General features: G+C 40.1%; 1 protein-coding gene across 1 annotated transcript in view; it reads right to left on the reverse strand.

Moving 5' to 3' along the window:
- LOC127578640 (protein shisa-like-1) overlaps positions 1–3,482 on the reverse strand; it is a 117,208-nt gene extending 113,726 nt beyond the window's left edge. Inside the window, exon 1 of the mRNA XM_052030840.1 lies at positions 3,206–3,482. The gene's annotated coding sequence lies outside the window, so the exon portion shown is untranslated. The remainder of the gene's footprint in view (positions 1–3,205) is intronic.
- Between the last annotated feature and the right edge of the window lie 7,976 nt (positions 3,483–11,458).

The following is an 11,458-nucleotide window of genomic DNA, read 5'->3' on the forward strand; positions in this document are numbered from 1 at the left end:
GTCTTTCATGACCCACCATGCAGAACTATCCAGTCCCTTTTCAAGGAGCAATATATTACTCATCATTCAATTAAAACAGAACAGTTGGCCTACAGTGTTCAATAAAAATGCTCGTCTGAAGGACCAGGATGTTTGTCAGTGACCAATGTACTACAGGATTTTCATTATTATCAAGCTGAAGAATAAGTCATTGCAAAATTGTCACCAGGAAATCATTTCATCAGAGTGCTTGAGACTGAACACAGTAAATCTCCTTTGTCTACTAATTATCATTCCAATACAATGAAGTAACTAGTCTGGCTTCCAGATGTTGGCAATTAATGAGACAAAGTACTGAATTTTGACACTATAAAAATATTATGAATTAACATAATTGCATTCAGGCAATACAGACAAATATCGAAACAATATAACATTCATTGTTGGGCGTTGCTCCTGTATTCAGGAAAGCTTCTCTCACTGCTGAACAATACAGAGCATAATTTTTTGATAAATTCATCTCACTTCATAAACAACCTTGGACCTACTTGGCCTACTTTTCTCACCTTGATAGTGGTATTGTCATTCTTATTATCATTCAAATTTGTGCTAATCTCAGGAAGAATCAACAGACTCATTTTTTTCCTGCTTTCCTCTGTGTAAAGATTCACTTCACTTTTTAAAATTCCAAAATTATGGAACTTTTTATCTACCACCATCTTGCCTTTGTGCTATTCTTTGCAGGCTTTTCAAGCCCCAGTTTGGTGTTTAAATCATGTTCTTGGATTGATCTTATCTTTAGTTTTGGGTTGCAGAATTTCCTTGGTGATTTTCCTGTTCTGACAGTATAATTTCACTGGATGTGTGGTTTACCATTGCTTACTCAGCTAAAAAGGGGTTTCTGCAACACCTCTGATGAATTTCCAATAGTGGGGACTGAGCACCTACGAGGAGATTCAAAGGCTGAGCCCTTAACTATTGATGGGAAGCTTCAAATATAAAATGATTTACCAAATAATCTGTAAACTACTATGATGATGATATGCTTAAGGTAGAAGACTGTTCCATCATTTATAGAAGATGCACACTGTGATACAGTAATTTACCCAGGGGAGAATGGTTGGCTGCTGCTTCTCCATTATCAGCACAGCTTCCTCTGGACTCAGATGAGATCAATTTATTGTAGTGGTTGATGTCATAGAGTATATGTTTACAGGAGTTATACACGTTAGACACAAATGAATCGCAAATAAAATACTGATTTCAGTATAGGTTGAGCCAAATGTGAATGACTAACTTTTATCTATACCTGCTGTGTACAGTGAGGTAGACACTAGTTTTATTGAGTTAGATGACTGAACATTACTGTTTGCTCTATATGTGCTGCAAGAGGAGTTACAATTCAAATCTTGCAATGCTAGACAGGAATGACTTGTTACTTTTCATTCTGCATGTACTGTGAATTACTAAATGCAGAAGCTATGTCTCTGAACTCTAGACTGTAATTCTACTTATTATGAGATACATTTAATCTGTCACAGCTATCAAGGACTAAACTGTTTTAGTTCATTGTAAACTGATTAGCTCATTGTTTGGTTGCATCTTATGAATTTAAGGAAGACATTTTGTAAAAATATTTGCTCAGAGTTGCAGGGGCCTCTAGTCTTAGTGTCATGATTATTAGTACTTATATTGGATAAAATGTATACACTGTTAGATATCTAAAATGCAAAATAATCTTTAAAACTGACAAAGATGTAAATATTTGAAGGATGTAAACATATTCCATTGTCTTTGAGCATCCCATTGCCATATACCTTGCAGCATTAGTGGTTTGAATCAGGAACTTTGAGCTTATTTAGTAGTTTCTTTAAAAAGATCAATAACTTCACAGTTTTCTTGTTTGGATTTGCAGTTGATACAATCTTAGAAATTCCAGCCTCCTTACTATTCAGCTGGTGTCCTGCTCTAACTCACTCCCCACTCACATGTGTTATTTTGTTAAGCTATATGACAGGGGCTTCTTAATTTTTAGTCATTTGTACAAACATGGGTATCATGCAACTATTATACTCCGGAAGTTCTCATTTGTTTACATGGGTCTACCAGAATTCAGGACTTACAATTAACCTTAACTTTCTGTTGTGAAAGGAAATAATTAGGCAGTTTCCAAGAGAGCAGCTGTTAATGTCCTCCCCCGTACTAAATTCAATGAACAGCACTCCATAATAAGACTTGTTAAGAATCTTCCTGCCTTGTCATGGATAATAACTTGTAGGTCACCAGATGTGACCGAGAGGAGATTTGAAAGGAATTGCTGTTAAGTATTTTTCAAGAATATTATTTTCTTTCAATGAATACTGCAGATTAGGATTTGAAACAAGGCAGGGTATTCTCCCAATGTATCACTATCTCCACATTTTGTCAGATTTCAAAGGTTCAAAATACTAAATCCATGATGTAAAGCTTTATACTCAGCATCATTTTGGCACTCAGATATGGCACTAAAATCCCTATGTGAAGAAATTATCACTTCCCTCATAGCAAACAGCTTGATTCTTTCTATTGCCCGGTCTTGGAAATAGCACGACAGAACAGATCCTGGGTTTTCCCCATGCTTCTCAGATAGCTATATATTTTATTTGTCCCATTCATATTATGTCTTTAATTCTAACTGCACTTTAAATCAAATTGTAATCCTGTAAAGAGCATTGAGTTAATAATAGCCTCTGAATACAAAAGCAATATAAGGGAAGGTCAATCCATCCCGCATTAGCTTCACCCCTGAGAAAAATATTTTTATAAACCACAGACTGATTTTAAATGTATTATAAGGTAGGAAGCACCGATTCCTCCAATTTGTGCATCATACCAGGCAGTGTTTGCAGACATCAAACATGGCAATCATCAAGGCAAGTCACCAAACAGGGGTTATAGCTGTTTGAGGTAGGCTGCCATATAAATTCAACCAGGTAAAGACTGCAGATTGTTTTAGAAAATTTCCCAGAGCTTCTGTCTTCTTCAATAGTTTGCAAACTCCCAGTAAAATTGTATGTGCCTCGTATATATTACAGAGAGATAATGCATCTTACTTGGATAAACTTTGGCACCCAAAAACTACACTCAAATCACCACGGCAACAATCTCTAGTAGTTGGCAGAGGAAGCAATTTTACAGCACAATAAAACAAAAAAGCTTCAGTAAAGACAAAAGAAAATTTCAGTACCTGTTAGCGTTAAGTTGCTTATAGTCAGGGCTGTAGCTTTATTGCAGTCTGAAGTGTAATCTCAGGAAATCTTTGAATTATGTTTTTTTTTAATTGACTGTCTTCTTCCCAGTCTTCTTGTTAATCCACTCTAGTCCACATCCAGATGAAAGGCAATACAAAATGAAATGGACAGCCCTTACAGCTGAGCTCAGACGTCCGTTGCTTTTATTAGCAGTTCCAACCTGACACAGATCAGACTGGCAGCAGTGGTGGGATCAGAGGTCAGGAAAGAGCAAACGGCTCCAACGTTTGTTCTGGATTTCGGGCTTTCCTCACCTCAGACTCATTGCGCTCTCTTTCAAGTGCAGTTGTTCAAGTCTGGCTTTTCTTGCTGGGCAATCTGTCACTGCACAGCAGCGAGTCCACAGGCTCACCTGACTCTGCCCCTCTTGGCTGTGTGTCTCCCTTTGTTGTTTGCTTATTTTATTGTTCAGTGAGAGCAGTTCTTTCCTTTTGATAAATAATTAAATAAAATATCCAAATCTGTTGACAGTCACATACACACAAAGCTGGCTGAGAATGTGAGGTGAAATCACAATGCTTCCTGATGTGGCTGATAAGATTTAAAATATTCTGCTTGCTTGCGCTGTGCAATCAGTTCAACATGCTTACAGCTCCTCTCCTTCCTCTCCTCTCTCTCTCTCTCACACACACGCACACACTCTCCCTCCCTCGTGGGGAGGGGTTGGGTAGACAGAGACAGAAACAACTCTCTATTTGTTTCAGACAAAAGGAAAACCATTCCAACTGTAGAAACGACCACTGAAAGTGCAGTGCTCCACTTTGAAGGATTCAGTGTGGTATTGCTTTCCTTCAGCCTTTTACCAAATCCCTTGCATTACCCAGAATTTACTTTGAGAGGGGGGAATCTTGTTATGTTTAGTACTGACTTTTAATTGCCTACTGTACTTTGACTTTAGCTTGCCAGTTAAAGAAAGACACCAATTAAGATTTCAACATGAGTTAAAGATTCATTTTACATAGACAGACATGTTACTCATCAAGGAAATGGGTTCAACAACAGGCTTGCCTGAAATGAGCAGTGATTTTTTTTGTTGTTTTGTTTTATGAGCATCTTGTGATGACCTGTAATGTGAAAGCCAAATCTGGGAGATCAGTAAAGATCCCATTAAGTTGATTATATTCACACTAGTTACTTAATTATATTTTCTGATTTCCTTCTCACAAATGTAAGTAATGCTAGGTTTCTGTTGTCGTATTGCTGTCAAAAAGGTTCACAGCTTGAAATCTTCTGACCTCTAAGAATAATAGCATTGTAAATCACCACTATTTGATATTCCCCCATATATCAAATTAGCTGCCACGTAAAAAGGAATATTGAGTGAGGATACACAATGTGGTGGGCAGCATGGCATTCTCAAGATAATAAACTAGAGATTCCTGGTTATCTGTTGTGCAGCTGCAACAATGATGGGTGGTGCTTTATCCAGTCATCCTGGGCCAGTGCCAGAAGGCTTCATCAGCATAATGATGCCCACAATACCTGCAGCACTCCCTGGGAATCTGCATCCTCGGGGTGGTGAGAACTCCCTACCTCCTGACCAATATTTATCCATCAAACATCACTAAAACTCCCAGTCATTAATGCAAACAAAAGAGGAAAATGCTGGAAATACCCTGTAGGTCCAAGCATCTGGTCATTACCTCATTGCTGCCTGTAATTTACGGCCACGTTTCCTCAATTACAACAGTGACTAGAGCTAATTTACTTTGGTTAAAGTGCCTCATTTAAATGGAAAACACAAATGGAGAAGGAAAAGTTAATTCTGATGGAGTTCTCTTCCAGATGTTGGAGCTGCACTCACCTTGGCATGAGATATTCCCCCACTTTGCTGATGTGCATTGTAGATGGTGGGAATGCTTTGGGGAGTCAGAAAGTGAATGAGACATTTACTACAGAGTACCTAGTTTCTGATATACTGCTCTAGCCATTGTATTTATGTAGTATTCCAATTAAGTTTCCTGGTCAATAGTGGGGATTTTTTTTGGGTGGGATTCAGTGATGTTAAAGCTTCCACATGAAGTGTTTAGACTGTCTTTTCTTGGAGAGAGTCATTGAATGTACATAGAACATAGAACACTACAGCAAAGTACAGGCCCTTCGGCCCACAAATTTGTGCCGACATTTTATCGCACTTCTGCGCACCTCATTTTTAAATGACCGGCCCCTCATTTCACAGCTCTGTCCCCTTGTTTATAACTCTCACACAAGTGAAAACATTTCACAAGATCACAAGATCACAAGATAAGGGAGCAGAAGCAGGCCATTCGGCCCATCGAGTCTGCTCCAAGGAAAAGGGAAAAAGAAATGGGGTGGGAAAAAAAGAGAGAGAAAAAAAAAACTATTCTAATCCCATTTGCCAGCCTTATCCCCATATCCCTTGATACCCTGACTATTTAGATATCTGTCTATCTCCTCCTTGAACACCCCCACTGATCTGGCCTCCACTGCTGTGCGTGGCAAGGAGTTCCACAATTTCACCACCCTCTGGGTAAAGAAACTTCTCCTCATCTCTGTCTTGAAACTGTACCCTCTAATTCTAAGATTGTGCCCTCTGGTCCTGGACACGCCCACCAAGGGAAACAGCCTAGCCACATCTACTCTATCCTTACCTGTCAACATTTTAAATGTCGCTACGAGGTCCCCTCTCATCCTTCTGTACTCCAGCGAGTACAGTCCAAGAGCCGACAAACGCTCATCATACTTAAGCCCTTTCATTCCTGGAATCATTCTCGTAAATCTCCTCTGAACCCTCTCCAACGTCAGCACATCCTTCCTAAGATGCGGGGCCCAAAACTGCGCACAGTATTCCAAATGAGGCCTCACTAGCGCCCCGTAGAGCCTCATCAACACTTCCTTACTTTTATACACTATACCTCTCGAGATGAATGCCAACATAGCATTCGCTTTCTTAACCACCGATCCAACCTGGTGGTTAACTTTTAAGGTATCTTGTATAAGTACCCCCAAGTCCCTTTGTACTACCGCACTATCAATCTTCTCTCCTTCTAGATAATAATCTACCCGCTTATTTCTACTTCCAAAGTGTACAACTGCACATTTCTCAACATTGAATCTCATCTGCCATTTTCTTGCCCATTCTCCTAAACTGTCTAGGTCCCTCTGCATTCTTTCTATTTCCTCTATGCTCCCTACTCCTCCACTTATCTTGGTGTCATCCGCAAACTTAGCCACACAACCATTTATTCCATCATCCAAATCATTGATGTACAAGGTAAAAAGGAGAGGCCCCAACACCGACCCTTGCGGCACACCACTAGTAACCGGTAACCAACCAGAACGAGATCCTTTTATTTCCACCCTTTGCTTCCTGCCAACCAGCCAATTCTCCACCCATTTTGCTACCCTGCCCATAATTCCATGACCTCTCATCTTATTAATCAGTCTCTTGTGAGGCACCTTATCAAAGGCCTTTTGAAAGTCTAAATACACAACATCTACCGCCTCTCCCTTATCCACCCTACCTGTGATTTCTTCAAAAAACTCCAATAGGTTGGTCAGACAGGACCTCCCCTTCACAAAACCATGTTGACTAGGTCCTATCTTGCCTTGCGCCTCTAGGTATTCGGTAACCTCCTCCTTGAGGATAGACTCCAATAATTTTCCCACCACTGACGTCAGACTAAAAGGTCTGTAATTGCCTTTGTGCTGCCTCCCACCTTTCTTATATAACGGAACTACATTCGCTACCCTCCAGTCCTCCGGAACCATGCCAGAATCTATCGATTCCTGAAAAATAATCGCCAACGCCTCCGCTATCTCCACAGCCACCTCCTTCAGAACCCGGGGATGCACCTCATCCGGTCCGGGAGACTTATCAGCCTTAAGCCCCTTTAGTTTTCCAAGCACCTTCTCCCTATTAATCTCAATTGAACTCAGCTCCAATTCGTGAGACTCCTGACTAATGGGCACATTGCTTATGTCCTCCACGGTGAAGACCGATGCAAAATATTCATTCAATTCCCTTGCCATCTCACTATCATCCATTATAATACCTCCTGCACCGTTATCAATTGGTCCTATGTCAACCCGTGTCTCTCTTTTATTCCTTATGTATTTAAAAAAACTCTTAGAATCCTTCCGAATGTTGTCCGCCAGCTTCCTTTCGTAACTCATCTTTGCTTTCCTAATGACCTTCTTAGTTTCTCTCTGCAGATTTTTAAAATCGTTCCAATCTTCTGTTTTCCCACTAATTTTTGCTACTTTGTACGCCGCCCCTTTTGCTTTTATTTTATCCTTCACCTCCCTCGTTATCCACATCTGTGCCTTTTTTCCATTCAAAACCTTCTTTTTTCTTGGAATATATCTGTCCTGCATTGTCCTTATTTCCTGTAGAAATTTCTTCCATTTTTCCTCTGCCGTCCCTCCAGCTAACTTACTCCTCCAATCAATTTGGGCCAACTCATCTCTCATACCTTTGTAATTTCCCTTATTCCACTGAAATATCGATACACCAGTTATCAGCTTCTCCTTCTCAAACTTGAAACTAAACTCAATCATATTGTGATCACTTGTTCCCAGTGGTTCCTTTACCTTTAGTTCCCTAATCACCTCGGGTTCACTACACAGCACCCAATCCAAAACAGCCGATCCCCTGGTGGGCTCCTCAATAAGTTGCTCCAGAAAAACATCCCTTAGACATTCCACAAACTCACTCTCCTGAGTACTACCGCCTTGCTGCATTTCCCAGTCCACCTTCATGTTAAAATCCCCCATAATTATCTTCACATTGTCACTCTGACATGCTTTTTCTATCTCAATCTGCAACTTATGGTCCACTTCCTGACTGCTGTTCGGGGGCCTATATATGACTGCTATTATTGTTCTTTTACCCTTGCTATTTCTCAGCTCCACCCATAAGGATTCCACCTCCTCTGACCCAATGTCCTTCCTTTCTATTGATTTTATATCGCTACTAACCATCATGGCCACACCTCCCCCTCTGCCTACCCTCCTATCCTTCCTATATACTGTATACCCCTTGACATTCAGTTCCCAATCACATCCATCATATTTCAATATCTATCCTGTCAAGCTTCCTTAGAAGCTTATATCTTTGAACAAGGTCAGGACATCACACAGTCTTCTAAACCTGAAGGAATAGGACTTGCTCCTCAGAACACTCTATGCAAAAGATGCATTTCACTGCATGTTTCGATGTACATGTGACTAATAAAGATATCTTATCTTCTCAAACTGTCCAGCCTCTCTTAATAGGAGAACCCACTCATCCCAGGAATTAGCCTGGTGAATGTCCTTCAGACTGCCTCCAATGTTACTGTATCCTTTTATTTAGGTAAAGGGACGAAACTGTACACAGTACTCTAGTTGTGACCTGTATAATTGTAACAAAACTTCCCTATTTTTAAACTCCAACCCCTCACAATAAAGTGAAAATCATAATAATTACAGATGCTGGAAATCTAAAATAAGAACATTTTTATGACACAAGCATTAATTAACATTTGTCAGCTCTTACCTGAATGTTGTCCAGGACTTGCTGCATTTTTACATGGACTGACTCATCATCTGAGAAGTTGAAAATGGAATTGGACATTGTGCAATAATCGGCAGATATCCCCACTTTGGGTCCTATGCTGGAAGAGCCATTGATTTAAGCAAGTGAAGTTGGGCTGTGGACACTGAGAAACTGCAGGAACTGAGATGATTGCCTCCAACAGCCAAAGTCATCTTCCTTTCTACTAAGTATGATTCCAGCTACTTGATTCATTGTAAATCAACGTGAAGTCACTTTCAATAAGGCTTCTTATTACCACTGCCAATCAAGTAATACCATGAGCAGTCACTCCCATTTCTTCTCCAGAGGTCAGCTGTAATCTGGTCCTGATAGATCCCATACTGTACATTGGTGACCAGTTAGCTGATGACAGTCATTATCACTTTCTATCATTTGATAATTGATGGTAGGCTCCTGGGCCAGTAATTGTGGGATGGCTTTGCCATGCTTTTTGAGGTCAGGATTTACTGAGTTAATTATTTGCATTGTAGGAAAATGCCATTTTTGTAGCTGAAATGGAGCAGTTTGGCGAGAAGGAGAGCAAGCTCTGGAGCAGGAGACTTTGCCACTTTAGCTGGAATACTTCTTTGCCCCACAAACTTTGCTGTATCCAGTATGCTCAGTCATTCCCTGATCACACAAGGAGTTAATGAAATTGGTAAAGATACCTCTTATGGTGGTGGCAACATAACAGAAGGTGGTGATAGATCATTCACAAAGACGTTTCTTGCTAAATTTGGTTGCTAACATTCAGTGTTGCCTTTTGCACTTAATTGCTGGGCTCCAGCAGCCTTAAAATTGGGATATTTTTGGGACTCCCTCCTCCAATTAGTTGTTTAATTGTTCCATGCTCTTCATGACTGCAGAACCTTGACCTGATTCGTTTCTTATGGGATCACTTGTGTTCCACCCACTACGTTTTCTGCTTATTAGAGGCATTTAGTCTTGTTATGTATCTTCACCAAAATTCCATGAATAGATTGTAGACCTTCTGTTTTGGGAGTTTGAGAGCCATGTGAGAAACTAACTGGGGCTTTGAACAAACCTTCTCCTGTCCATATTTTGTCCAACTCTTCCATGCTGGCACTCAGTGCTGTGATCTCTCTTTTACTTGTTGACCGGCAATAGAAGGCAATGATCAAGAAAAAACAGAACCAATTGTCAGGACTATTGTTCAAATGAATTCTGAAAATTCATGGGTTACAATACAATGGTTACTCAAGAATTGTGCCTCTCACTGCCCTCCAGAAAGGGAACCTGGTAAGTTTGCGAGTTTCATGGGGAATTTGCTTGTTTGCTTGGAACTCGTGTGTGCATTCCACGAACCTTGGTCTGCTGCAAGCACCCAGAATGTTCAGCAAATGGCTCCAGAATGCTCAAACATTCCTCAGATTCCCTGGATATTCCAAGCATTCCATGCAATGCAAATCAAACATGGATCTTTTGCAAAATTTTTCCAGTCCAGACGGTCCCTGTAATTTGGAACCATGGCTTCCACCTCAGGAGGCCCCACTCCCTCCTTGTTCGGTAGGGCCCATTTGGAGGTCGGTGCATCTCATCATGCACAGCAGCTCTATTACTGTGCAGAAAATACTGAAAATATTGATGTCCCATTGGAACTATGCTCCTTTTCCAGTGAGTTATACCTGGAGTATGCTGGGAGTCCAGCAGAAACCCTAAAGGAATCTATAACAGCTGTTTTTCCTACAAGCATATATTCAGTCTTCAGTGGGCTGCATGGCTCTTGAGTGAATGAGATGTCGGTCATTTGAAAGCTTTATGAATAAAATGTGTCTAATAAATACTAAATTAATATAACACTTCCCTGGATTTATTTGGATTTTTATTTGAATAACCAGGATTAAAATGCCTGGATTCTTATTTCCCTATGTCTCAGTCTATGAAAACAATTAAAAGATAAAAGAATCCTTTTTAATAACTAGACAATGGATTTCGAAGTTTCTTAGCATACAATTTAAGAGATGAGGATTTAAAGCCTAATTTTATTTTACTAAAGCATCAGGCAAGGTGAAAAATGGGCAACAGATCTGATGATGCAGTGTTCCCACCTGGTGGATAAGGTTAGAAATTTTGCATTAGTAATGTTCTGTACTCAAAGGTAGTTGTTGATAGTGAAATGAAACTCTACCATAGGATGGTCAGTATTTCTCACCAGTGACTTTGGACAGGTAAAGTGAGGTTTCTTATGTGGTTTAATTTCAGTTATCAAACTGAAAATTTCCAATTTACAATAGATATTTTGTATCCACATAATGATACTAAGACTTTGTTTGCCACTTTTCTTCTTCCAGTTCACTAGCAGTCATTTGAACAAAAGGCGATGGTGGCTGTATCTTTACTGACATGACTGGAATCCACATAATGTGTAGAGCACCTGCTGCCTTTATGTTAGGATTGAAGGTGAGGAGGAAAAGAGGTCTTGGTACAAAGGTAAGATGACATTGACATTGTATCTTATCCTTCTGATAGCAATAACAGGAGCTCCTGAACCATTCTCCAAGTTTGTAAAACTAGAACTGCAATTATTCAATAATTTAACATGGGTTTTTCTTTATATAGTCATCCTTCTCCTCTGGCTTTTGAGTCAGAGTTGTACAGCACAGAAATGGGCTCTTCAGCCCACCACGTC

This window comes from Pristis pectinata, chromosome 15, assembly GCF_009764475.1.
Source record: "Pristis pectinata isolate sPriPec2 chromosome 15, sPriPec2.1.pri, whole genome shotgun sequence".
NCBI classification, from domain to species: domain Eukaryota; kingdom Metazoa; phylum Chordata; class Chondrichthyes; order Rhinopristiformes; family Pristidae; genus Pristis; species Pristis pectinata.